We start from the raw sequence: 24,959 nt of genomic DNA on the forward strand, positions 1-24,959 counted from the left end.
TTCCATATGTGAATCTAAGTATTAATTAGTTCCAATCTGGTATTGAATACATGTGGTTTTTTCCATTCTTGTGATACTTCATTGAGAAGAATGATCTCTGGTTCCACCCAAGTTGTTATAGAAGATAGTAGATCACCATTTTTTCCCATGGCTGAGTAGTATTTTTACTTCATGGTATACATATAGGACATTTTATTAATCCATTTATGTATTGATGGGCTTTTGGGTTGTTTCCACATCTTTGCAGTTGTAAACTGCACTGATATAAACATTCAAGTGCAAGTGTCTTCATAATAAAATGTCCTTTTGTCCTTTGGGTTAAATACTACATAGTGAGATTACTATATCAAATAGTAGGTCTACTTTTACTTCTTTGAAGTATCTCTATGCAACTTTCCTGGAGATTGTACTAGTTTGCAATCTATCAGTATATAAATGCTCTTCTCTCTTTCATATCCATGTCAGCACTTGTTATTTTGGGACTTTTTGTTAGGATCCCTTCTCACTAAAGTTAGGTGATATCTCATTGTGATTTTGACTTAAATTTCCCTCATGATTGAAGATGCTGACCATTTTTTCCATTTTTGGCCATTTAGACTATCTTCATTTGAAAAATCTATGTTATATCTTTTTTTTTTTATTAAATCATAGCTGTGTACATTGATATGATCATGGGGCATCATTTTGACCACTTTTTTCATGGAGTTGTTTTTTTCTTGCTGACTTTCTTGAATTCTTTATAGATTCTCATTAGCAGCCCTTTAATGGATATATATCATTCAAATATTTTCTCTCATTCTGTGGATGGTCTGCTTACTCTAATGATTGTGTCCTTGGCTGTGTAGAAACTTTTTAATTTGATCAGGTCTGATTTGCCTATTTTTGTTGTAGCTATGATTCTTTTTGTGGTCTTCTTTACAAATTCTTTCCTGAAGTCTGTAAGAGTTCTTTTAAAATATTTTCTTGTAGAATTCTTATATTTTTATCCCATAGGTTTAAGTCTTTTATCCACTGTGAATTAAATTTTTGTAAGTGGTGAAAGGTGTGGATCCTGTTTCAGTCTTTTTTTTTTTTTCTTTCAGTTTTTAGCCGGGGCCAGGTTTGAACCCACCACCTCTGGTATATGGGGCCAGCGCCCTACTCCTTGAGCCACAGGTGCCGCTCTCCTGTTTCAGTCTTATATGCAGCTATTCAGATTTTCCAGAACCATTCATTGAATAGGTATTATTTTCTTCAGTGTGCAATTTTGTCAAAAATAAGATGGGATCATGAGGATGGCCTCATCTCTGGGTTCTTCGTTTTTATCCATATCACCATTTTTGTCCAGTACCAGGCTGTTTTAGTTACTATAGCCTTGTAGTATAGTTTGAAGTGTGGTAAGATGATCCCTCCCGCTTTGTTCTAATTACATACAGTCGTATTGGCTATTTGGTGTCTTTTCTGGTTCCATATGAAGTATAGAACTGTTTTTTCTTGATCTGTGAAAAACAGCATTTGTAATTTAATGGCAATGGCATTTGATCTGTAAATTACTTAGTTAATATGGACATATTAACAATGTTAATTCTGCTGATCCAAGAGTGTGATGTATTTTCCCATCTGTTAATATCCTCTACAATTTCCTTACTCAGAGTTTCATAGTTGTCCCTATGGAGGTCTTTCTCCTCCTTTTTTAAGTATATTCCCAGGTATTTTATTTTCTTTGTTGTTTCTAAGAAAGATATTACATCTTTTATTGGATTCTTAGCTTGACTGTTGATGGCATATACTATGAAAGCTACTGATCTTGTTCACTGATTTTGTAACCTGACACTTCACTGAATTTGTGTATCAGTTCCGGGAGTCACTTGGTTGAATCTTTGTAGTTTTTCTAGATATAAGTTCATGTCATCAGCAAAGAATGATAGTTTGAACTCCTCTTTACCTATTTGAATACCTTTGATTTCCTTCTCTTGTCTGATTGCTTTGTCTTGGACTCCCAGCACTACGTTGAACAGAAGTGAAGATAGTGGGAAACCTGTCTGGTTCCAGCTCTAAGAGAGAACACGGTCAATTTTTCTCCACTCAATATGATGTTGCCTATGGGTTTGTCATATATGGCCTTTATAATTTTAAGTCACGTTTACACGTATTTTGTTGAGCATTATTAACATAATCGGTACTAAAGTTTGTCAAGTGGTTTTTCTGCTTCTATTGAAAGGACTATATGGTCTTTGTTTTTGTAATTGTTGCATCTGTTTACATGGTGGATTTCATTTGTCTGTTTGCTATGTTGAACCATCCTTGTATCTCTGGGAAGAAGCCCATTTGGTTGTGATCAATTTTTTTTATGTGCAAATGAATTTGGGTAGCTAAGATTTTACTGAGAATTTTTGCATCTATATTCATAAGGGATGTTGGTCTGTAGTTTTCATTTTTAGTTGTGTCCTTTCCTGGCTTTGGTATCAAGGCGATTCCTTACTTCTAAATATAATGTAATAATTTCTGCAGTATAGGGACAAGCTCTTCTTTGTAGGTTTGGTAAAACAGGTGTGAAACTGCCTGGTCACAGACTTTTATTCATTGGAAGATTTTTTATTGCTGCTTCAATTTGGCTGCTTGACAATGGTCTGTTATGGAGTTCTATATCTTCTTGGTTGAGCCTAGGGAGGTTGTGCATTTCCAAAAATTTGTCTATTTCCTCCAGGTTTTCAAGTTTATAAGTACAGATATTTTTGTAGTATTCAGAGATGACATTGTGTATTTCTGTGATATCAGTTGTAATTTCCCCTTTTCCATTTTTATTTGAGCTTATTAATAAGTGTTCTTTTTCTTCTGTTTGTGTTTGATCTAGATAAAGAAGGCTTGTCTAATTTTTTTATTAATCTTCTGTATAGTCCTTTTGTTGTTTTTCTTTAATTTTGTTAAGCTATCCTCTGATCTTGATTATTTATTTTCTTCTGCTGGCTTTGAATTGGTTTTCTCTTCCTTTTTTAGTTCCTTGAGACGATTCATTAGATTGTTGATATGTGATCTTTTAGTCTTTTGAACCCAAGCACATAAGGCTATGAGTATTCCCATCAAGACTGTTTTTGTTGCAGTTCACATTTTTTTGTTAAATTCTGAATTTTATTATATAGTATATCTAAAATACAACATTTATGAAGTTATGATGTATTATTCTAATGGAAATATACTCTGTATCACAACTATAACAGTTTTACAGATGACAGACACTTCATTTACATCTCTGTATTCAAAATACAACATAATTCATTCTGAAGACAATTTTGCTATAAATATGTAAGAATCCTTAAAGTGTTCCTTTATTATAACATGTAGGAGTCATAAACATTTATTTGGTCTAATTCACATTACATGGATTCATGACTATTTCATCTAATTTGCCTTGACTGGCTGAATCCATCTCATGATATGGATTTTCATTCAGTTACTCTATTGTCCTATTTTTTTTAAAATAGCATGTTAGTTAAAAATTGTGAGTGCATATAACCACACATACTGTGTAAAAAGTCAAGGTACTTTAGTCCTATTCCTTATATGATATTCTCTGTTACAAAAAGACTAGCTACTACCATAAACAAAGCACCAACCTGCCACAGCAATTCTACCAAACAGGACAATTGGTCTTGCTGTTCACATTTTATTAGTAAGTACGTCAGGGCAGAGATGACCAGTCTAGAAAACCAGACACAAAGCAGCCAGGGTCCAAATCACTAAGATAAGATATGTGCTTAAGTAAAAGGAAGCACCTGAAAATTCGTTATTTGGACACCAGTCATGGAGCCAACTTACTGGAAGGAAGCTTTGATTTGTCATTATTTAGTGGCTGACCTGGATGCCAGTTGTCCACCATCAGCTCCTCAGGTTCACCTTCCTTATTGAAGTTAGATTTATGGGATGTCTTCATCTGCTCACTGCTGACACTGGTGGGTTCCTTGAGCACAATCCAGGTGACACATTCCAGAGCAGGAGGGGTGGTCAGTGAGCCGGGTAAGTCCAGTAGTCCAAACTTCCAGGAAGAAGGCCACAGGATCAAAGTCAGTGAAGTCAGCACTCTTCTCCTTGGTTTTAACAGAATCCAGAGCATCCATGACTTTCTGATGCACTACCAATCTTCACAAAAACACCCCAAACAGCCAGTCCATCGGGTCCTTGCACAGTTTTCCCAAACTCCCCATATCTGGTGTTCCACTGAACCAAGTGAAGCTCGGCAGCATATTTTGTTTTGTCCACAGTATGCTCAGAACCTTTCTCGTCAACTGAACCCCAGTCAAAGTGAAAGTCAATCAATCTGTAAGTGCCATCAAGGGGTCCTCCTTTGAGCGCTGCTCTGTCCCAGGAGTCATCGAAGTCCACGTTGAAAGAGTGACCATTGCTGATGATCCTTGGAGAAGTCACTTTTTCATAACAAACACATAGAGGCTTCACAGAAGGGTCGTACTTGGCTGCAACGGTATCGGTGTCAACAGGAGACTGACGCTGTCCCTTGGCAATAGGAAAGTCCTCGTGCCAGTGTTCAGGTCCGTTGTGCTTGCTGAAGCCCGGGTGAAGGGGCACGGTCGCTCTGGCGCGGGGGGCAGAGCAGGTATTGGCGCCGGTCTTGCGGTGGCTGCTTGGGTGCCTGCGGGGAGCGTCCACGAGTTGCTGGGTCCCTGGCTTTTAGAGTCTCCCGCCAACTTCTTGTTTGGCGGCGGCCTGGAGGAGCGGGCCCTGGATGGACCTGTGCGGCCAGGGGAGGAGGTGAAGGGCGGGATCGATCTAGCTCTTGGGGCGGGCAGAGCAGGCGAGGCTCCCAGGGCTGGAAAAACGCCCTCTCTGGCGGTGCTCGGCAGAAAGTGCAAACTCCTCTCCGGGCGCCCGGCTCTACTCGGCAGACTGCCCGGTTCCTGGGCTCTTGGGCAGGCAGAGAAGTTCTGAGCTCTCGGCGGGCGGCAGTGCTGGCGGTAGCTCCCAGGCTGCTGGGTCCAACTGGGGCTCCCTATCCCCCTCCCTGGCGCTGAATCTGGTGACTGCGGGGGACTGCGGGGGACCCGGCGCCTGGTGCCTTTCATCCCCTGTCCCCATTGTGATGGCATCCCTGGCCCCTGCGCCCTCCCGCCCCGCCTCAGGACCCCACCCTTGTATCTCACACTTTTGATATCTTTTGTCCCCATTATCATCTACTTCAAAGTGTTGCAGGACCTGCGAATTGAAACCAATAGACTCGGTTATGGCTTTCCTATGAAAGCCATAATTTAGTTTCATAGTAGGGCTGAGTACATTGGATACCTTTTCTTCCGTTCTTGAGATACTTTGCTAAGAAGAATATGTTCCAGCTCCATCCATGTAAACATGAAAGAGGTAAAGTCTCCATCTTTCTTTAAAGCTGTGTAATATTCCATGGTGTACATATACCACAATTTATTGATCCAGAGAGGGAGGGGAGGGAGGGGGGAGATTGGGCAGAGGGAGGGTGATTGGTGGGATCACACCTGCGGTGCATCTTACAAGGGTACATGTGAAACTTAGTGAATGCAGAATATGATTGTCTTAACACAATAACTAAGAAAATGCCAGGAATGCTGTGTTAACCAGTGTGATAAAAATGTGTCAAAATGTTTATAAAACCAGTGCATGGTGCCCCATGATCGCATTAATGTACACAGCTATGATCTAATACTAATAAAAAAGAAAACACTAGACTCTCATCAAACATTACAGAGGAAGGAATTTTATTTGCCTGTGGGGAAACTCAGCAGGCCATCAGGCTTAAAGTAATAAGCCCCATCATCAGCTCTGTCCCTGTCCTTTTATTGAACTCACAAATATATAGACAAAGGAATTACCATATTATTTCTCGTGGAGGTGTCAAATCATGTGCAGGGTTTACAGAAGGGAAAGCAAGCAGCAATCATTAGTTTCAAGGTCCTAGGAAGCTAAATTTTATAAATTCTTAAGGGCTGGATTACCGTGGGGAGGACCTTGTAGAAGTGTCCTTGGGTTTCTCTGAGAAGCCTTTGTTCCTTTAAACCTTACTTTTCCCAGGTATCCTCCCTCATTCCCCACTTTGAGACCCCATAAACGTTTACACTTTAGGGTCTCACCATCTACATGCAGTTGCAGAGGTAAGTAATGTTTCATATTTATAGAAGCTATATACAGCAATGCAGTCGTCACCTCATATTTTACCATAGTAATACCAGCATACAGATTACATCTTTTTCATGTTTGTGAGCCATTCATCTGTCTTCTTTAAGCAGGTTCTATTCATCTCTCTTGTCCTGTAATCTAAGGGATTGTTGGCTCTTTTTACGCTTATTAATTTGAGTTCTCTGTAGATGCTAGTTATCAAGCTTTTGTCTGAATCATATTCTTTCCCAATATGTAGGTTGTCTGTTTGCTTTGGTTGTTGTCGCCTTAGTGTACAGAAGCTTTTCAGTTTCATTAAGTCCAATTTATTTTTGTTGTTGTGATGGCCCCGGAAGTCTTCTTCATAAAATCCTTCCCCAGGCCGATAGCTTCCAGTGTTTTCTCCACACTTTCTTTGAGGATTTTCATTGTTTCATACCTTAGATTTAGGTCTTTTATCCATCTTGAATCAATTTTTGTGAGTGGAGAAAGGTGTGGGTCCAGTTTCAGTCTTTTACATGTGGATATCCAGTTCTCTCAGCACCATTTATTGAATAGGGGTACTTTCCCCCAGTGTATCTCTTATTTGGTTTATCAAAGATTAGGTGGCTGTGAGATGTTAGTTTCATCTCTGGTTTTCTATTCTGTTCCAAATGTGTGTGTCTCTATTTTTGTGCCAATACCATGCTGTTTTAATCACTATGGGCTTGTAGTACAGCAAAATGCAATTCAAAACCACCCTGAGATATCATCTAACCCCAGTGAGAATGGCCCTCATCACAAAGTCTCAAAACTGAAGATGCCAGCATGATGTGAAAAGAAGGGAACACTTTTACACTGCTGGTGGGACTGAAAACTAATACAACCTTTTTGGAAGGCAGTATGGAGAATCCTCAAAAGACTCAAACTAGACCTCCCATTTGATCCTGCAATCCCATTACTGGGCATCTACCCAGAAGAAAAAAAAATCCTTTTACCACAAGGACACTTGCAGTAGACTGTTTATTGCAGCTCAATTTACAATCGCCAAAATGTGGAAACAGCTTAAGTGCCCACCAACTCAAGAATGGATTAACAAGCTGTGGTATATGTATACCATGGAATACTATTCAGCCACTAAAAAAGATGGAGACTTTACATATTTTATATTAACCTGGATGGATGTGGGACATATTATTCTTAGTAAAGCATCACAAGAATGGAGAAACAAGAATTCTATATACTCAATTCTGATCTGAGGACAATTAAGGTCCTAGTACATGGTGGAGGTGGGAGGTGGGGAGACCTGAGAAAGGGAAGGAGGGTGGGGTGGGGGGACAAAGGGTGTGGTACACCTTTGGGGGGCAGGATACAATTATAAGAGGGTCCTTATCTAACAAAACCAATCAATGTAACCTGGTTCTTTGTACCCTCAATGAATGCCCGACAATTAAAAAAAAATTACATCTTTTCCCCTTTTTTCTAAGTCCCAAAGTTTAATCAGGATATGTCTCACAAGGATGTCCCCAGGCTTTGGCCATGCATTGACAAGCCAGCTCCTGATTTGTGGCTGGAGCAGGGCATGCCAATCACCTCAGTGTTACCTTTCAGGGGTTGGCTGGATACGGTTCTTGCCTCCCACAGCGGCAATGAAGCTCTCTTCAACCTGATGTGATGAATTTAAGCAAGTATTTCTTTTACCTTGACTGCAGTAGGCGTGGTCAGGATGACAGTGTAGGAACCCTTTTACTTTGGTATAAGGGGGCCAAGTTTCAGTCCTTGACCCAGACCTGGTCTTCTGGAGAGAAAAGATGGACAGGCACAAAAAGACTAACCAAAGCTCTGTCAATTACTCAAGTGGAAATACTCTCTGCTATTTTTGTGAGGGCTTCTAACTGCCTGTGCAACTTGGTTTCCCCTAGTTTTTTAGATTATGGTAGATTTACTGGAGGATTATGGAGGATTGGTAAGGACTGTTATACATTATTTCATAGGAACAATATCTTGATCTCTTAGAAGGAGTACACCTAATTTTTTACAGAACTAATGGTAAGGCCTGTGTTCACTTAAGCTTTGCTTCTTGACAGAGTTTACTAATTTTTGTTTTAAGGGTTCTATTTATGCACTCCACCTCACCTGAGCTCTGAGGATGATATGCCACATGTAATTTCCAGGTGATGATTCAAGACTTTGGCTGTCATCTGCACTATCTCTGTCACAAGGCCTGTCCGTTGTCAGATCCGATTTGGAGTGGCAACCCAAACCATGGGATGATTTCTCTAAGTAACACTCATCACTTCACGAGCCCTCACTGTCCAGGTGGGGGAAGGCTTCAAACCATCCTGAGTATGTGCAGACCAGAACTAGTAAGTACCAGTTCTCTACACATGGGCAACTTTGTATAGTCCACTTGCACATCATCAAGGGGGCTGCCCTATAGGCCTGAACTCTAGGTGGCAAGGATGGTCTCTGTTACACATTTGCTGGCTGCATGTCAGACAGACAACACTGGCTGACTTTCTTAGCAAGGGTGACCAAGACGGGAATGTAGAAGTATCTCTTCAGAAGCTTTTCGGTCTTTCTTCTGTCCTAAATGCATGGCCTTATGCATAGTGAGAACAATTGCTGCTGTTAATAGATGGGCACTATGATTTTCCTATTTGGCAGCCTTTTCCATCTCTTTCCAGAATCTCTAGATCCCTCTCAGTTTATCTATTTTCTCTCTCCTCCACAATTTATGGGGGTTACCCCTCCACAATTTATAGAGGTTAAGTGCAGGGCCCATGGAATTAAAGGAACAACAGTGGCAGTCCAATATGGGAGGGTTGCTGCCTTCTTAGCTTCAGTGACTGCCCTTGCATTCTCCTGTGCCTTGGCGACTCCAGCCCCTTGGTGTCCCTGGCAGTGGATAACTGCCATCTGCTTAGGATTCCATACAGTCTCTAGGAGTTGCAAAATTTTACCTGGGTAATTAAAATTTTTTTTTCCTGCTGTTAGTAGCCCTCTTTCTTTATAAATATCCTCAGGTAATGGAGGGTAAGGAAAGCAAACTGGGAGTCTGTGAAATGTTCATGCTTTTCTTCACTTAGCTTTAAGGCTCTAGTCAATGCTACCAGCTCAGCTCTCTGGGCAGATATTCTTTGAGGCAGAAGTCTACACAGCAGCACCATGGTCTCCCTAACTTCTCTGTCCTATTGCCTTGGATATGAGCTGTTGCAGTCTGTGGCTAGGCCCAGAGAGATTTCTTACTTTTAGCTCAGGAAGCACTTTCCAGTCAGCAGTGTGAAAGGGCCCTTTGTAAGCCTAGCAGAGCTCTTATTTCTCAAACAGACTCTTACAGAAAGATTTTGATCAGTCTACTCTTATGTTAACTTAGTGCCATGACTTAGCATGACAATTCAGGCTTTCCTGACTTAAGACATTCCAAAATTGCCAAAATAGCCTACCTGTACTTGTCACCTACCTTGCTCATGTCTAACTAACTGCCTAATTTAACATTACTCCTCTGATTTGCAGAGCCCAATTTTTTGAGAACAGGGTCACTTACCTCTCTGACTGCTTCTTTGCTGAGAAGTGGGTTCTGCAATCAGCTCTGTCAGAGTAGGAGTGGATGTCTGGTTGTTCTTCTGTAGTTGAAAACACAGGGTTTGAAAATTAGAATTGGTTAACATTTGATACTTTTTTTGGACCACTTTTCTTGTATAAATGGAAGGGAAGAATTCAAGTTTTGGAACATAATTAAACAAAGCCATTTGTTAAGAATATGTCCAGTTACTGTAAGAGTGAGACAGAGCAATGCCAATTAAGGAAGAAAAGCAGCTACTGTTTCAAAAAGTAAAGAGGATTCTTTTTTTTCTTTAGTTCCAAATAAGTAACCAACCTTGGGTCTTCTGCTGAGTGCTGGTACCTTATATCAAGGCCACTCATAACATAGCAACCATAGTTTTTAGCAGGCAAAAAAGATAGAAAAACAGTTTACCAAACTTTGCATTAACTTTCTAATGGTAGATCAACTTTTTGAGTTCTGACTTTTTATGCGTTTTTCATTGCTTTTTTTCACTAAGTGATTATTTTTTTTTAATTTTTTATTAAATCATAAACACATAACGCCAGAAAGGCTATGTTAACCACTGTGATAAAAATGTGTCAAATGGTTTATGAAGCGAGTGTATGATGCCCCATGATCATATCAATGTATACAGTTATGATTTAATAAAAAAATAAATAAATAAATCATAAACACATAGATCATGTATACATTAGTGGATTGATGGGGTAAATTGTGCTGATTTCATATAGAATTAGGAATGCTTACATCACACTGGTTAATATATACCCAACATTTATACTCTATACTTAATAGATCTGACATGTACCCTTGTATTATGCACTGTAAGTGTGATCCCACTGTCGGTGTCGCAGGGCCGCTGACCAGCAGAGACGAGGACACCAACGGAGAAGTTGCAGCTGCTTTATTGTTGGGGTGTTACAGCTCTCTTTCTTTTCCGGCACAGCAACCGTTTTTGCACAGCAAGCTCTCTGATTATATATCCTTCCCACATCCTCCACCCACGCATCTGGTGTATACACCCCGGGACTTTCCAGGCATTCCACCTATGGGCGTTTTAGGGGCCAAAAGCTCAGCAGTTGCTAGGGAAAGAACTTAAGATCAGGTTACTCTACAAGGCACATGGTAGCTACCGCGTCACCTGTCTCTGGGAAGCATAGTTCTCAACATGTTAGGTTTCTCTCATTCCTCCGCCATGTAGGGCCATCGTCATCTTTCAGGCCCCTCCACACCCACCATTCATCCTCCCTCCATGTGACCTCCTCCATCCCCTCCCATCCCTCCTCCTCCCTCCTTCATCCTGGCCCATAATTGTGATCTATTCTTCATGTGAAAGTGTGAATGATTGCAAATTGGTTTCATAATAGTACTGAGTACATTGGATATTTTTTCTTCCATTCTTGCGATACTTCACTAAGTAGGATATGTTCTAGCTCCACCCATGTAAACATAAAAGAGGTAAAGTTTCCATCTTTTTTAAGGCTGCATAATATTCCATAGCATACATATACCACAATTTATTAATCCATTCATGGGTTGATGGACACTTGAGCTTCTTCCATGACTTGGAAATTATGAATTGAGCTACAATGAAAAATCTGGTGCAAATATCTTTGGGTTTATTTTGCTTGTTTTTTAAATAATATTAAATCATAGCTGTGTACATTAATGCGATCATGGGGCACCATATACTGGTTTTATAAACAGTTTGACACATTTTTCATCACACTGGTTAACACAGCCTTCCTAGCATTTTCTTAGTTATTGTGTTAAGACAATTATATTCTACATTTACTAAGTTTCACATGTACCCTTGTAACATTTTGGTCTTTTGGATATACACCTAGTAGAGGAATTGCAGGATCAAATGGCAGGTCTACCTTTTTTTCTCTCTCTCTCTCTCTCTTTGCTCATTCTTTTTTGCTTTTTTTTTTTTTCCTTTTTTCTTTCTTGTAGGAGTTTTGTTAAAACTTGTTTTTAATTATTATTTTCTCTGCTTTCACCTTTTTTTTTAGACATAGTCTTGCTATGTCTCCCTCAGTGAAGTACTATGGTGTCACAGCCCACAGCAACCTCTAACTCTCTTAGGCTGAATGGTTCTCATGCCTCAGCCTTCCAGGTGGCTTGGGGCTGCAGCTGCCCGCCATGGCACCTGGCTATTTTTTGGCTGTGGTTGTCATTGTTGTTTGGCAGGCCCTGGGCCAGGTACAAGCTCACCAGCTCTGAAATGTGTGGCCAGTGCCCTGGCTGCTGGGCTATGGGTGCCAAGCCCTCCCCTTCCTCTTATGGTTGCTCACAGTGCTTACGTCAAGCTATTCAAGTTTTTTTATTTGTTTTTATTTTTGTTTGTTTGTTTGTGTGTTTGTGTGTCTGATTGTCTTTATGTTTGTTTCTTTGTTCATTTTATTTCAGTGTGCCTTGTGTTCTGCTAAAACCTAGGGCTGGCTATTTTCCCTAACTCCAATTTTTACATTCAACAAGAACAAAGGGGAGTGGGGGGATGATAGCCAACTGAAGCCAGCTTTCAACAGAAGTTCCCATCCAAAGGGAGCGATAACAACCAGAAAGAACCCAACAGGTGGGACCCCCAACCCCTACCGAGCCTGAGTGGCTGCTGCAGCTGCTCCCGCAATGAGGAGCACACCGGGAATCTGCAGGAGCTGACCGCGATCAGGAGCAGATTAGTGGGATGTTTCTGGCTTAGAATATCTCTTGAAGACAGTGAGTCTGGAGAGATAAGACTACAGGCATCTCTGGCTGGTGGGATCTGCCTATAATCATCCCTTTGAGGACAGAGGGAGTCAGAAAGGGACTTCTGGACCCCAAGAGGAGGACAAAAACTGTGGAAAACTGGCAAGTGGTTGTGTGTATTCGATCGACCTAATCCCGCCAGCAGCCATAAGTACAAGCAGCAGTGAGACTGCAAACTGGAAAGGCCCTACCTGTGAACTTTTTCAGTGTTTTTGGACTTGGCACTCAGTTGAACTGCCTTAGGGAGAGCTTGAGCAGGAGTGCAGAGAACTTTGGGAATTGCCAAGGGCCCTAGACTGAGCCACTGAGCCGGGCAGAGCTAATAGTGTTAGGCTGTGGGCCACAGGGAACCATTGTGAGAGAACTACCCCACAAAGCTCCGCCCTCAGGGTCACAGAGCAAGGATCTGGTGGGAGCTAGTAACCTAGTCACTGAGCAGACTAAAGGCGGGGACTGAGTTACCTTACAGCCTTAACACTCGGGGCAGAGTGAGACTGGTTTTGGCACACTGGAGCCTCGGGCTGTTGCCCTGGGTAGAGTACCATGGCATCACAGCTCATAGCAACCTCAAACTCCTGGGCTTGGAGCTGCCCAGACCTCCATAATAGCTGCACCACGACCCCCAACACATGACCCATGCCCATCGGGCCTCCATAAGCCCTGACCAGGAACTGTGGGAGCCGCTCAACCCTGCATCCTCCTTCCTGTACCCTCCCTGCCTCCACGCCGGCCCGCTCATCTGGCCAGGGACTCTGGTATTTGCGTGCTCTCCGAAGCCCTCCCTGCCTCTGCACAGAGCCCTTCTCCTGGCCAGAGACTGCTGGAGCCTTGGGCTCTCTGTGCCAAAGTCACTGGGCGCCAGGCACTCCCAGAACAATGCACACAACCTCCCGCCCTGTTGTTGGATCCGAGTGTGTCACACTCCACAGCTGCTTCCACAACCAGTACTCCCTGGATGGGACATCCCCAGAGGAACTACACAGGGTCACTCCCTACAAAGATCCAGCAACAATAGAGTGATCCCAATGGGGTCTAATCTTGGAGAGACACCTCCCCAACTCTGAGGACGGCCAGAGTCAACAGTGAAAAACAATCATGAGGCTAAATCAACAGAAAAACTCTGGCAATATGAATAATCAGAGTAGATCAACTCCTCCAAGGATCAATGGGGCAGACACAGCACAAGATCCCATGCACAAATAGCTCAGATGTCAGAAATCAAATTCAGAATCTGGATAGCAAATAAGATCAAATTAGAATTGCAAGCAGTAACCCAAAAGATATCTCAAGAATTCAACAAATTCAAAGACCAAATGACCAAAGATTTTGACACATTGAGACAAGAAGTTGCAGCCCTCAAAGATCTAAGAAACACAGTAGAATCCCTCAGTAACAGAATGGAGCAAGCAGAAGAAAGGATTTCTGACATTGAAGACAAAGATTTCAAATGCTCCCAAACTCTCAAAGAGGAAGAGAATTGGAGGGCAAAAACAGATCACTCTCTCAGAGAGCTCTGGGATAATTCAAAGAAAACCAATATTCATCTTATAGGGATCCCTGAAAGCAATAAAGTGGCTTCACAAGGCACAGAGTCTCTTCTCCATGAGATTATGAAGGAGAACTTCCCAGACATGACAAGAGATTCTGAAATTCAGATAGCAGACAGTTTCAGAACTCCAGCACGACTCAACCCAAATAAGACATCCCCCAGACACATCATAATCAATTTCACTAAAGTTAATATGAAGGAGAAAATTCTGAAAGCAGCCAGATGAAAGGAAACCATCACCTACAAGGGCAAGAATATTAGAATAACTGCAGATCTCTCTGTTGAAACCTTTCAAGCTAGAAAAGGATGGTCATCGACTTTTAATCTCCTAAAACAAAATAACTTTCAACCCAGGATCCTGTACCCAGCTAAACTGAGTTTCATTTCTGATGGAGAAATTAAATACTTCAATGACATTCACATGTTGAAGAAATTTGCCACAACTAAATCAGGTCTCCAGGATATTCTCAGACCTATCCTCCATAAAGACCAGTGTAATCCACCACCACAAAAGTAAACCCACCCAGAAAATTTTGATCAAATTCCAACTTCCAAGGTCGCAAAAGGATTAAAAATGTCCACCAGACTCTCGAAAGGCTTATCAATATTCTCAATTAATGTGAATGGTTTAAATTGTCCTCTAAAGAGGCACAGGTTGGCTGACTGGATACAAAAACTCAAGCCAGATATCTGCTGCATACAAGAATTACATCTTACATTAAAAGATAAATATAGACTCAAGGTAAAGGGATGGTCATCTATACTACAGGCAAATGGAAAGCAGGAAAAAGCAGGCATTGCAATCCTAGTCACAGATGCAATAGGCTTTAAACCAACCAAAATAAGGAAGGATAAGGATGGACACTTCATATTTGTTAAAGGTAATACTCAATATGATGATATTTCAATTATTAATATTTATGCACCCAACCAGAACGCACCTCAATTTATAAGAGAAACTCTAACAGACATGAGCAACTTGATTTCCTCCAGTTCCATAGTAGTTGGGGATTTTAACACCCCTTTGGCAGTGCTGGATAGAACCTCCAAAAAGAAGCTAAGCAAAGAAATTTTAGATTTAAACTTAACCATTCAACATCTGGACTTAACAGACATCTAAAGAACATTTCATCCCAACACAACTGAATACACATTCTTCTCATCAGCCCATGGAACATACTCCAAAATTGACCACATCCTAGGCCACAAATCTAACTGCAGAAAATTTTAAAAAAATAAAAATTATTCCTTGCATCTTCTCAGACCATCATGGAATAAAAGTTGAACTCAATAACAACAGGAACCTACATACCCATACAAAAACATGGAAGCTAAACAACCTTATGCTGAAGAATAGATGGATTATAGATGAGATTAAGAAGGAAATCACCAAATTTTGGAACAAAACAACAATCAAGACACCAATTACCAGAACCTCTGGGATACCACAAAGGCAGTCCTAAGAGGGAAATTTATAGCACTGCAAGCCTTCCTCAAGAAAACGGAAAGAGAGGAAGTTAATAACTTAATGGGACATCTCAAGCAACTGGAGAAGGAAGAACACTCCAACCCCAAACCAGCAGAAGAAAAGAAATAACCAAAATCAGAGCAGAACTAAATGAAATTGAAAACAAAAGAATTATACAACAGATCAATAAATCCAAAAGTCGGTTTTTTTAAAAGATCAATAAAATAGGTAAACCTTTGGCCAACCTAACCAGGAAAAAGAGTAAAATCTTTAAAAAAAATATTCATCAATCAGAAATGGTAATGATGAAATAACAACAGACCCCTTAGAAATTCAAAAAATCCTTAACAAATACTACAAGAAACTACTCTCAGAAATATAAAAAATCTGAAAGAATTATTGTACCCTCAATGAATCCCCAACAATAAAAAAAAAAAAAAATCTGAAAGAAATCAACCAGTACCTGAAAGTATGCCACCTACCAATACTTAGCCAGAACAAAGTGGAAATGTTGGACAGGCCCATATCAAGTTCTGAAATAGCATCAACTATACAAAATCTCCCTAAAAAGAAAAGCCCAGGACCAGATGGCTTTACATCAGAATTCTACCAAACATTTAAAGAAGAACTAGTACCTATACTACTAAATCTCTTCCAAAATATAGAAAAACAAGGAATATTACCCAACACATTCTACGAAGCAAACATCACCTTGATCCCCAAACCAGGGAAAGACCCAACAAGAAAAGAAAATTATAGACCAATGTCACTAATGAATATTGATGCTAAAATACTCAATAAGATCCTAACAAAAAGAATCCAACAACACATCAAAAAAATTATACACCACGACCAAGTGGGATTTATTCCAGGGTCTCAAGGCTGGTTCAATATACGTAAATCTATAAATGTAATTCAACACATAAACAAACTTAAAAATAAAGACCATATGATTCTTTCAATTGATGCAGAAAAAGCTTTTGATAATATCCAGCATCCCTTCATGATCAGAACACTTAAGAAAATTGGTATAGAAGGGACATTTCTTAAACTAATAGAGGCCATCTACAGCAAACCCACAGCCAATATCATATTGAATGGAGTTAAATTGAAATCATTTCCACTTAGATCAGGAACCAGGCAAGGTTGCCCATTGTCTCCATTGCTCTTTAACATTGTAATGGAAGTTTTAGCTATTGCAATTAGGGAAGAAAAGGCGATCAAGGGTATCCACATAGGGTCAGAAGAGATCAAACTTTCGCTCTTCGCAGATGATATGATCATTTATCTGGAAAACACTAGGGATCCTACTAAAAAACTTTTGGAAGTGATCAAGGAATACAGCAATGTCTCAGGCTACAAAATCAACACCCATAAATCTGTAGCCTTTATATATACCAACAATAACCAAGCCGAAAAAACAGTCAAGGACTCTATTCCTTTCACAGTAGTGCCAAAGAAGATGAAATATTTGGGAGTATAGCTAACAAAGGATGTGATAGATCTCTACAAAGAGAACTATGAAACTTTAAGAAAAGAAATAGCTGAAGATATTAACAAATGGAAAAACATACCATGCTCATGGCTGGGAAGAATCAACATTGTTAAAATGTCTATACTACCCAAAGCAATATACAATTTTAATGCAATTCCTATTAAAGCTCCATTGTCATATTTTAAAGATCTTGAAAAAATACCATTGTGTTATCTTTGCTGTTTTGTTTTGTGTGGATGCTTTTTAAAGGTTTAATTTATAGTTGTAATAAGAATATTGTTTTCATTTAATAACTGTAGTAAAATGTGTATCAGAGAACATAGTATGTGGGGTTTTATTCCTCTAATATTTGCTTTTTCTTTTTTGAGACTTGCTTTATGGGCAGAACATGGTTCATTTTTACAAAGGCACCATATGTGCTTGAAAATATTGTATCTTCTACAGTTGTGAACTATATATACAGATAGTTATGATGGTTTGCTATTCATGTCATCTATGTTCTTACTGATGTTTTGTCTGTGCTTTGTATTCATTACTAAGTGAGTGGTGTTAAAATCCCCCACTCTGCTTCTCTATTGGTTTCTCCTTGCACCTTTTTTATATTTTGCTTTACACAGTTCTCAACCACATAAGCAAGTGAACACACATTTTACATTTTATGTGAACTTCATGGATTTGGCTCCTTGAATATTGATCCTCTCTTTCTGAATGGTGTTGTGGAACAAATAAGTGGGATACTATTATGCTATAAAGAAAACAGGAATTTATTTCTTGCAGGAATTCAGGGGAGGTGGGAATCTCATTAACCCTAAATCTAGTCTGCAAATGAGATCAGTTACCAGAGGCTCCATCTGTAGGATGTTAGGGTTTGATCTAGTACAGAGGAGTTCTGAGGAAGATTTCTCCATACCAAGACTAGAATAGAAAGATAGACAAGTTTATTTTACTTTTCTCAAATGGAATAAGACCAACATTGCAAAACAGACAGAGATAGTGTTAGCGGAGATAGGTACCCAGGTTTTCATGCACAAGTTGTAAAGGGGGTGAAGAAGGCTTTTTACTATATCCAAGTTAATGGGTACTATGAAACTCTTGCATCCAGACAGATGACCAAAGTGGCAGCCTTGCCTTTGGAGACAGACTTATGGATTGATTGTGATCTTTTCATTGATTCTGCTGGAACTCCCTACTTCCCTTTTAGAAACTCCCGAAGACTATAGACAAATTATAAAAGGCAGTTTCTAGTGAATGTAAAGAAATATTGACATGTCCCTTCTGTCTGTTAGACTCTTTCTCTGCTCCTTTTGCACCTCTTCAATCTCCTTCAGAAATCATTCATGAAACTAAGCTGATATTGTCCTGACTGTCCTTCTCCTGGATCTTGGTCTCATGTTACTTCACTGGCTGTTATCTCATTGATAGATCCCATGACATGTCTTCTATTTTGTCTAGTGTTCCTATTTTTCTCAGGATAAAATTTCATCCATGGTGGAAGCACAACTTTCCCCATCTTTTCTTAAGACATTTAAGAAAAAATGTGTTTTCCTTTCCCAAGCCTGAGGCAGGAGTTGCTCTGGCTTCACTGCTATCATGTTTGGTTAAAATTGAAAACTCTTTTGGGGTGAGGATATTGCCTTGATCCCTGAAGACCTTACTAAATTGCTTTAGTACTCACTAAATTGAGTTAATAAAAGCAGACAGTAGAATGGTGGTTACCAGGAGCTGAATAGGATGTAGGATTGGGAGAAGTTGATCAAAAGACACAAAAATTCAGTTCAATGAAAGGAATAATTTCAAGATATGTATTGTACCACATGGGGATCCTAGTTCTTAATGGATATATTGTATTTCTGAAAATGGTTGAGAGATTTTGTGTTCTCATCACTAAAAGTGATAATGTGAGGAAATGCATGTCAATTAGCTCAATTTGGTCATTACAAAATGTATCCATAACTTATTGCACACAATAAAGATATAGAATTTGTATTTGTCAATTTAAATAAATACAATTTTTATAACCAAAATTTACATTTTATTTAGATTGAAATAAGCTATACAAAATTGATTTTCTTCACCAAAACTAACAGCAATATTTTCCATATTATTTCTAGATAAACCACAAAACACTTATTTTTGTAGCTTTTCCAGGTTTTGTTTATAAATCAAGATGAGGCAGTATATAAAGTCATGGGGGAAAAGACAGAAGAAAACAGTTAAGTCAGTTGTCAGTATCCATGGCCTCTGACTCTGTCAATCATGAAACAGAAATGTTCAACACATGCCTGCTAAAAAGCTTATGGAGAATAGGCTCAACAAAGGAATGTAAACAGCAACAACCTGGTGTGGAGTAACAATGGCAGGCTCTTCCATTCAAACTTTAACTGTCACTTGTTCCTTTAAGTTCAGTTGATAAAGACAAAATCTACACTGAAATCCTCATTTAGTGAGCTCACAAGCTTCTCTTTGGTAATTTCTGTCCACAGATTTTTAACAACATATTTAAAACTTCTACTAGCTTCAAAGGTCAATCATTGGCTTTATTGTAACATTTTATAAAATGTATTCCTTCCTCTCATACCTCTTCAAAATTTATTTCTTCACAGAATTGACAACTCAGTACCTGATATGGGTCTACCGTGATAGTAAATGTTATGTCTAAATTGTCTTAACTAAAACAATTTAACAGTGTCAGAAGCAGAGATCACAAAAAATTGAAACATGGCACTTTTAATGCTATCTTCTGGAAGAACAGATAGGTCTTCAAAGCATGAGAGTTCAACAGGGGCTATTCAACTAGGTAGATTATCAATGGCTAAAGTAGTCAATGTAGGCATACAGGCAAAGATATTCAGTGATTAAGTGGCCTGCATACAACTACAAAACTTCTTTCAAATATTAAAATATATTTAAAGTCTCTTAATTATTTTCAGTGGTTTCTGAATTATCTGCAGGAAGCTCTGACTTAGTTGTATAGAGTTTGATATATGTGTCCACCATTAAATCCAGATCATGTTTAATATCAAAATTTATGTTAAGCAAGGCCAAATTACTTGACCTTTGTTCTGTCAAAGTGTTCCTCAAGTATGCCTTGAGAGATTTTCATCCATTTTCATAACACTCATTCTCAACTTTCATCACAGGAAGAATACACAGGACCTACAGCAATGCATACACATTAGGAAAAAACTTGATGTCAGGCAGATGAAGGGCTTCATAAATAGTGGATGGAAGCTCAATATCTTTTCCTCTGTGTTTTCATTTAATTCTCCAACAATGAAGTTCGGCTGACAGTGTGTCGAGATTGGGTAAATCACTTCTTTACTAAGCATGGTGTTCCTCTGATGTATTGAATTTGAGTTGACCCATGACTGAGGGTACTAGAGACAAGCATTTAAGAGCTTTGAGGTGCTGCTCTGAGAATATATCTTTAAGTTCCTGAATAATGTGTTCCACTGTTGGAACACTTAAGGTTTCTTTATAGTAACTCTCAGAACTTAGTTGAGGTTCCAGGATACCTTGCTGAGCTCTGCGGAATTTCCCAGAGAGCTTCATCTGAATATCAAGTTTAGTTGCCAAATTTGTGACTTCCTCAAACCAAAACTCATGATAAACTTCAATATTTTCCATCACTTCATTGAGTGAATGCAGCACTGCAGTCAAGCTACTGGCTGCAAAGAAGACATCAGGTTTGCCCCTGGAGATTTTTCCCAAAGACCCGTGTGAAAGAGAGGACATTTTTAAGAACAATAATAGTAACAATGAAATCAAAATCTGTTACCGCACTACGGAGGACAAATGCTTGGCCAGCTTTACAATTATTCCATCTAACAGTTGCATCACTGTTTATACCAGCTAAGCATAAAACAAGTGCTTGCAGGAGATCCACTAAAACTTCAAAAGCATCATGCTTTCCTGTCCACTGAGAATGGCAAATTTCCTTCAGTTCTTTAGCCCTTTCTTCACTGCCCTGAAAAAGAACAGAAATTACATTGTCAAGTTCTAAAAGCAGTTGTGGTAATCCATGGAAAAAAGAACAAACTTCCTCAATTGTTACCAATGCAACAGATACTCCCACAACAAGCACTGATTTTGCCAACCATATATTTCAGGCACAGGAAGAGCAAAGTGTGTAGATAGCTTGGGGATATTTCTCTAGAAATCTAGAAGCAACAACTTTCATTTTGGAAGAAAATCCACTGGACACAATGTAAGCCTAGCCATGACAATACTCCATATTTAACTCACCCCCCCCATATTGTAGAGTGAAATTTCACAGCCAAAATTTCTGCATCTGCTTCATAAGGCAGGAAGCCCACAAATTCCTCTCTCAGGTTATGAGATTCATCCACGAACCTACTACATCCTCTGTGATAAGGGAATAGAAGCGTGAGTCTCTCATTTCCCTGAGAATTTCTTCCCGAATGCAGCTCTCACAGATTTCTAGCATCTGTTTCTGCTATATTTTTGAACAAAACAATGTGTTAACTGCTGTTATCTCAAAGCACTTTCTCAGGACCTCTTCACCAGAATTTATCCGGCACTCCAGCAGTGCTTGAAAGTTATCAGGAGTAAAGAGACCTTCTGGGAATTCATCAGCCTCATGTCCATCTAGAGATATGTTTTATTTTCCCATAAGAATCAAGATTTCAAATAGAGATTTTAGATATTCTTTGTTTTCCTTCTCTTGAAGGGTTAGAGGTAAAATGTCCTCATCCTATTCTTCACGCCTCTCTTCTGCACTGGGGTTAATAGCATTGCTGTTATTGGTTTCTTTATATTTTGTTCCTGTTCAGAAGTTTCATCAATTTTTTTCTGTTTCAGTGTCCTGATTTCATCTTCACTCAATTCTTTTATTCATTTTCTGTGACTACTGTGTGGATTGTTCAAATGACTGTTAAAATCAAATATTGTTAGTATTGCATTATCTCGAAGAACTGTCCTATAGGGCTCTCCCAATGACTTCACAAGATTCTGCTTCAATTAATTTTGAGAAATAAAATAACCCATCATTCTTTAGTTTTCTGATGCCTCTGCCTCTGTATAATTCTACAGATCTTAGAGGTCTCAAAGTGTTTGGCACATAATCGATAATGTTTTTTTAGTTGATCAGGTGTCTTGTCTTCTAAGTCTGCTCTCCTACAGTTCTCCACCCACTTCTGGCATAGCTACTCAGGAGGCTGAGGCAGGAGGATCACCTGAGTCCGGGAGTTCAAGACCTAGCCAGATCCCGCGGGAATCTGAAGGCCAGGTGGGACTGCGTGCTCTTCCTTCGGCGGGCAGTTGGGGGCAGTGCAAAAGTTCGGCATCTTTGCCCGCCGGCCGGCGGCTCGACCCTCCCTTCCCAGCCTCCTCAGGGCAGTCTGCCAGCCATTGTGGCCGGCCAGGGGAGCCAGGGCACTCGGCGGGCTAGACCAGAACAGCGCATGGGGGAGGGGCGGGCGGACAAGAAGCCGTAAGGGGCAGGAAGGGTGCGGCGGTCCGAGGCCAGACTGAGGACGCGGCTCCACAGTGCTGCGAGCGGCCGGGAGGATTTACTGCCGCTGGTGTACCTCCCGCCGGCCCCAGACGCTGCTGCCTCCTTCCCACAGTGCACCCCGGCGCCTAAATATATTTTTTAAATGAATTACAGACACTCCAGAAAGTATTTGCAGAAAGACTGATTGACTTTCCAGAAACAAAGGATGAAACATTGTAGCTTTAGTGTTCCATTTTCTGTTTCCAAAAGCTCCTTTCATCCTGCTTGTGGGTCAAGTTGAAAATACTTTGAATCATCAGTGTAACCTGGCTTATTGTACCCTCAATAAATCCCCAACAATAAAAAAAAAAAATACTTTGAATCATGACTGTGAAGGAGACAGTTGAAGAGCAACACCACAGATCAACTATTTATGCCAATGATTTTTGCTGTCTTCACTGTCATTGAACTCAATCTTATTAAGGTAATTAGGTACCCTAAATTTGAAGATTTTCCACCTTACATCTCTCTCCCCAAAATAATATGTTTTAGAATATGGAAGTGATTTCAATCATTTAACTCAGTACTTGATGTGAGAACAAAAAATTGCCTTTTTCCTTAACCAGGTATCTTTAAAGTAGATGGTAAGAGTTCCACACCTAAACAATGTTTGGTAGTTAATTGTACAGTGTTAATGATGTCATGTTCTGGAAGGATGTCTCTAAGGCTGTCTCCTTAAAAACACTATATCCAAATGTAGTCACATAGGAATTCAACATATAAATTTTGGAGGACACATTTCACTTCATAATATTTGTAAAGTGTTGTTATATATTAGGCATCAAACGAACAGCCATGTATCCCTGGGAGTCTGAGAGCCTGGACCTTATTTTGCCATCTTGCTAATGTCAACCTCTCACTCTATCCCATAAGAGAAAAGCTCAGTGAACAACAAAAATTGAATTCTAGTTAATGACAGAACTGTGAAAATATTCAGGAGAAAGCATTCTGTTGTCTAATATTTAGATATAAATGCAATAGAATTATGAAAAGCTAATAGATGTATCAGTAAAGAAAAGAATGGAAAATAGGTCTATAATAAGCAATTTTAATAAAATATTAACTAATGAATGCTGAATGTTCAATGGTTTTCATAATAAAATGTAGTGGTAATTAACAAAACCATAATGCTTCATATCATTGGTTGTTTTGGGTTTTTTGTTTGTTTGTTTTGAAATTAAGTTCTAGCTCTTTTCTGTGGTGCCTGGGAGGCGTTCAGATACTTCAGGATGAAGCTGAATATCTCCTTCCCAGCCGATGGCTGCCAGAAACTCACTGAATTGGACGATGAACCCAAACTTCGTACTTACTATGAGAAGCAAATGGCCACAGAAGTTGCTGCTGACGCGCTAGGTGAAGAATGGAAGGGTTATGTGGTCCGAATCAGTGGTGGAAATGACAAGCAACATTTCCCCATGAAGCAGGGTGTCTTGACCCATGGCTGTGTCCACCTGCTGCTGAGTAAGGGGCATTCCTGTTATAGAGCAAGAACTGGAGAAAGGAAGCACAAATCTGTTCCGGGTTGCATTGTGGATGCCAATCGGAGTGTTCTCAACTTGGTTATCGTAAAAAAAGGAGAGAAGGATATCCCTGGACTGACTGATACTACGGTACCTCGCGTCTGGGGCCTAAAAGAGCTAGCAGAATCCGCAAACTTTTCAATCTGTCTAAAGAAGATGATGTTCGCCAATACGTTGTGAGAAAGCCCTTAAACAAAGAAGGTAAGAAACCTAGGACCAAAGCACCCAAGATTGGGCGTCTTGTAACTCCACGTGTCTTACAACATAAACGCCAGCATATTGCTCTGAAGAAACAGCGTACTAAGAAAAATAAGGAAGAGGCTGCAGAATATGCTAAACTTCTGGCCAAGAGAATGAAGGAGGCCAAATAAAAGCGCCAGGAACAGATTGCCAAGAGACACAGGCTGTCCTCTCTGAGAGCTTCCACTTCTAAGTCTGAATCCAGTCAAAAATAAGATTGTTTTTGAGTAACAAATAAACGAGTTCTTATCTCTAAAAAAAAAAAAGCTCTTAAAAGATTAATATTAAATGTACTAGATGTTAGAACCGTTTTAGGCAAAATCCCAGGTTGGATTTTTTTCCCCAAGGAGTTATAAAGTGCAATTGTATGCTAGGACAATACTACAAAGTTACAGCCTACTGGGTTTAGGTTTTCAGAGAAAAGTTCAAAATGGAAAAATAAGTCCTATATTTCTGTCCAAGGTAAAGGATAAAAAATTGTGGTATATCCATACCAGGTAATCCTACGCTGCAATGAAAAGTACAAACCATTAATGTAAGAAAACATCATAATAAATCTTAAAATGACTATGTTGACTTAAAGAATACAAAATACACATACAGACATTCACACTACCACCTATATGATTCTATTACAAAACAAATCTATAAAGTTCAGATGATTGTGTCAAGGAGAGACAGGACAAATATGGTACAGAGAAATAAGAAGAAACTTTGGGGAGGCTTGATTTTAGTGATGATTTATGGCAGTATACATATGTAA

The 24,959-nt window shown here is 39.7% G+C and overlaps 3 pseudogenes across 1 annotated transcript; 1 reads left to right on the forward strand and 2 right to left on the reverse strand.

Annotated features, from left to right (window-relative positions):
* Window positions 1-3,791: 3,791 nt before the first annotated feature.
* LOC128562452 (carbonic anhydrase 2-like) lies at window positions 3,792-4,376 on the reverse strand (annotated as a pseudogene).
* Window positions 4,377-19,837: 15,461 nt separating this feature from the next.
* Window positions 19,838-22,227, reverse strand: LOC128562037 (52 kDa repressor of the inhibitor of the protein kinase-like; annotated as a pseudogene).
* A 1,438-nt stretch (window positions 22,228-23,665) lies between these two features.
* Window positions 23,666-24,462, forward strand: LOC128561671 (40S ribosomal protein S6-like; annotated as a pseudogene). The gene has a single exon (XR_008373311.1). The product of XR_008373311.1 is annotated as a 40S ribosomal protein S6-like (transcript).
* The last annotated feature ends 497 nt before the right edge of the window (window positions 24,463-24,959 follow it).

The sequence above is a fragment of the Nycticebus coucang genome, chromosome 12, assembly GCF_027406575.1.
Source record: "Nycticebus coucang isolate mNycCou1 chromosome 12, mNycCou1.pri, whole genome shotgun sequence".
Lineage (NCBI taxonomy): Eukaryota > Metazoa > Chordata > Mammalia > Primates > Lorisidae > Nycticebus > Nycticebus coucang.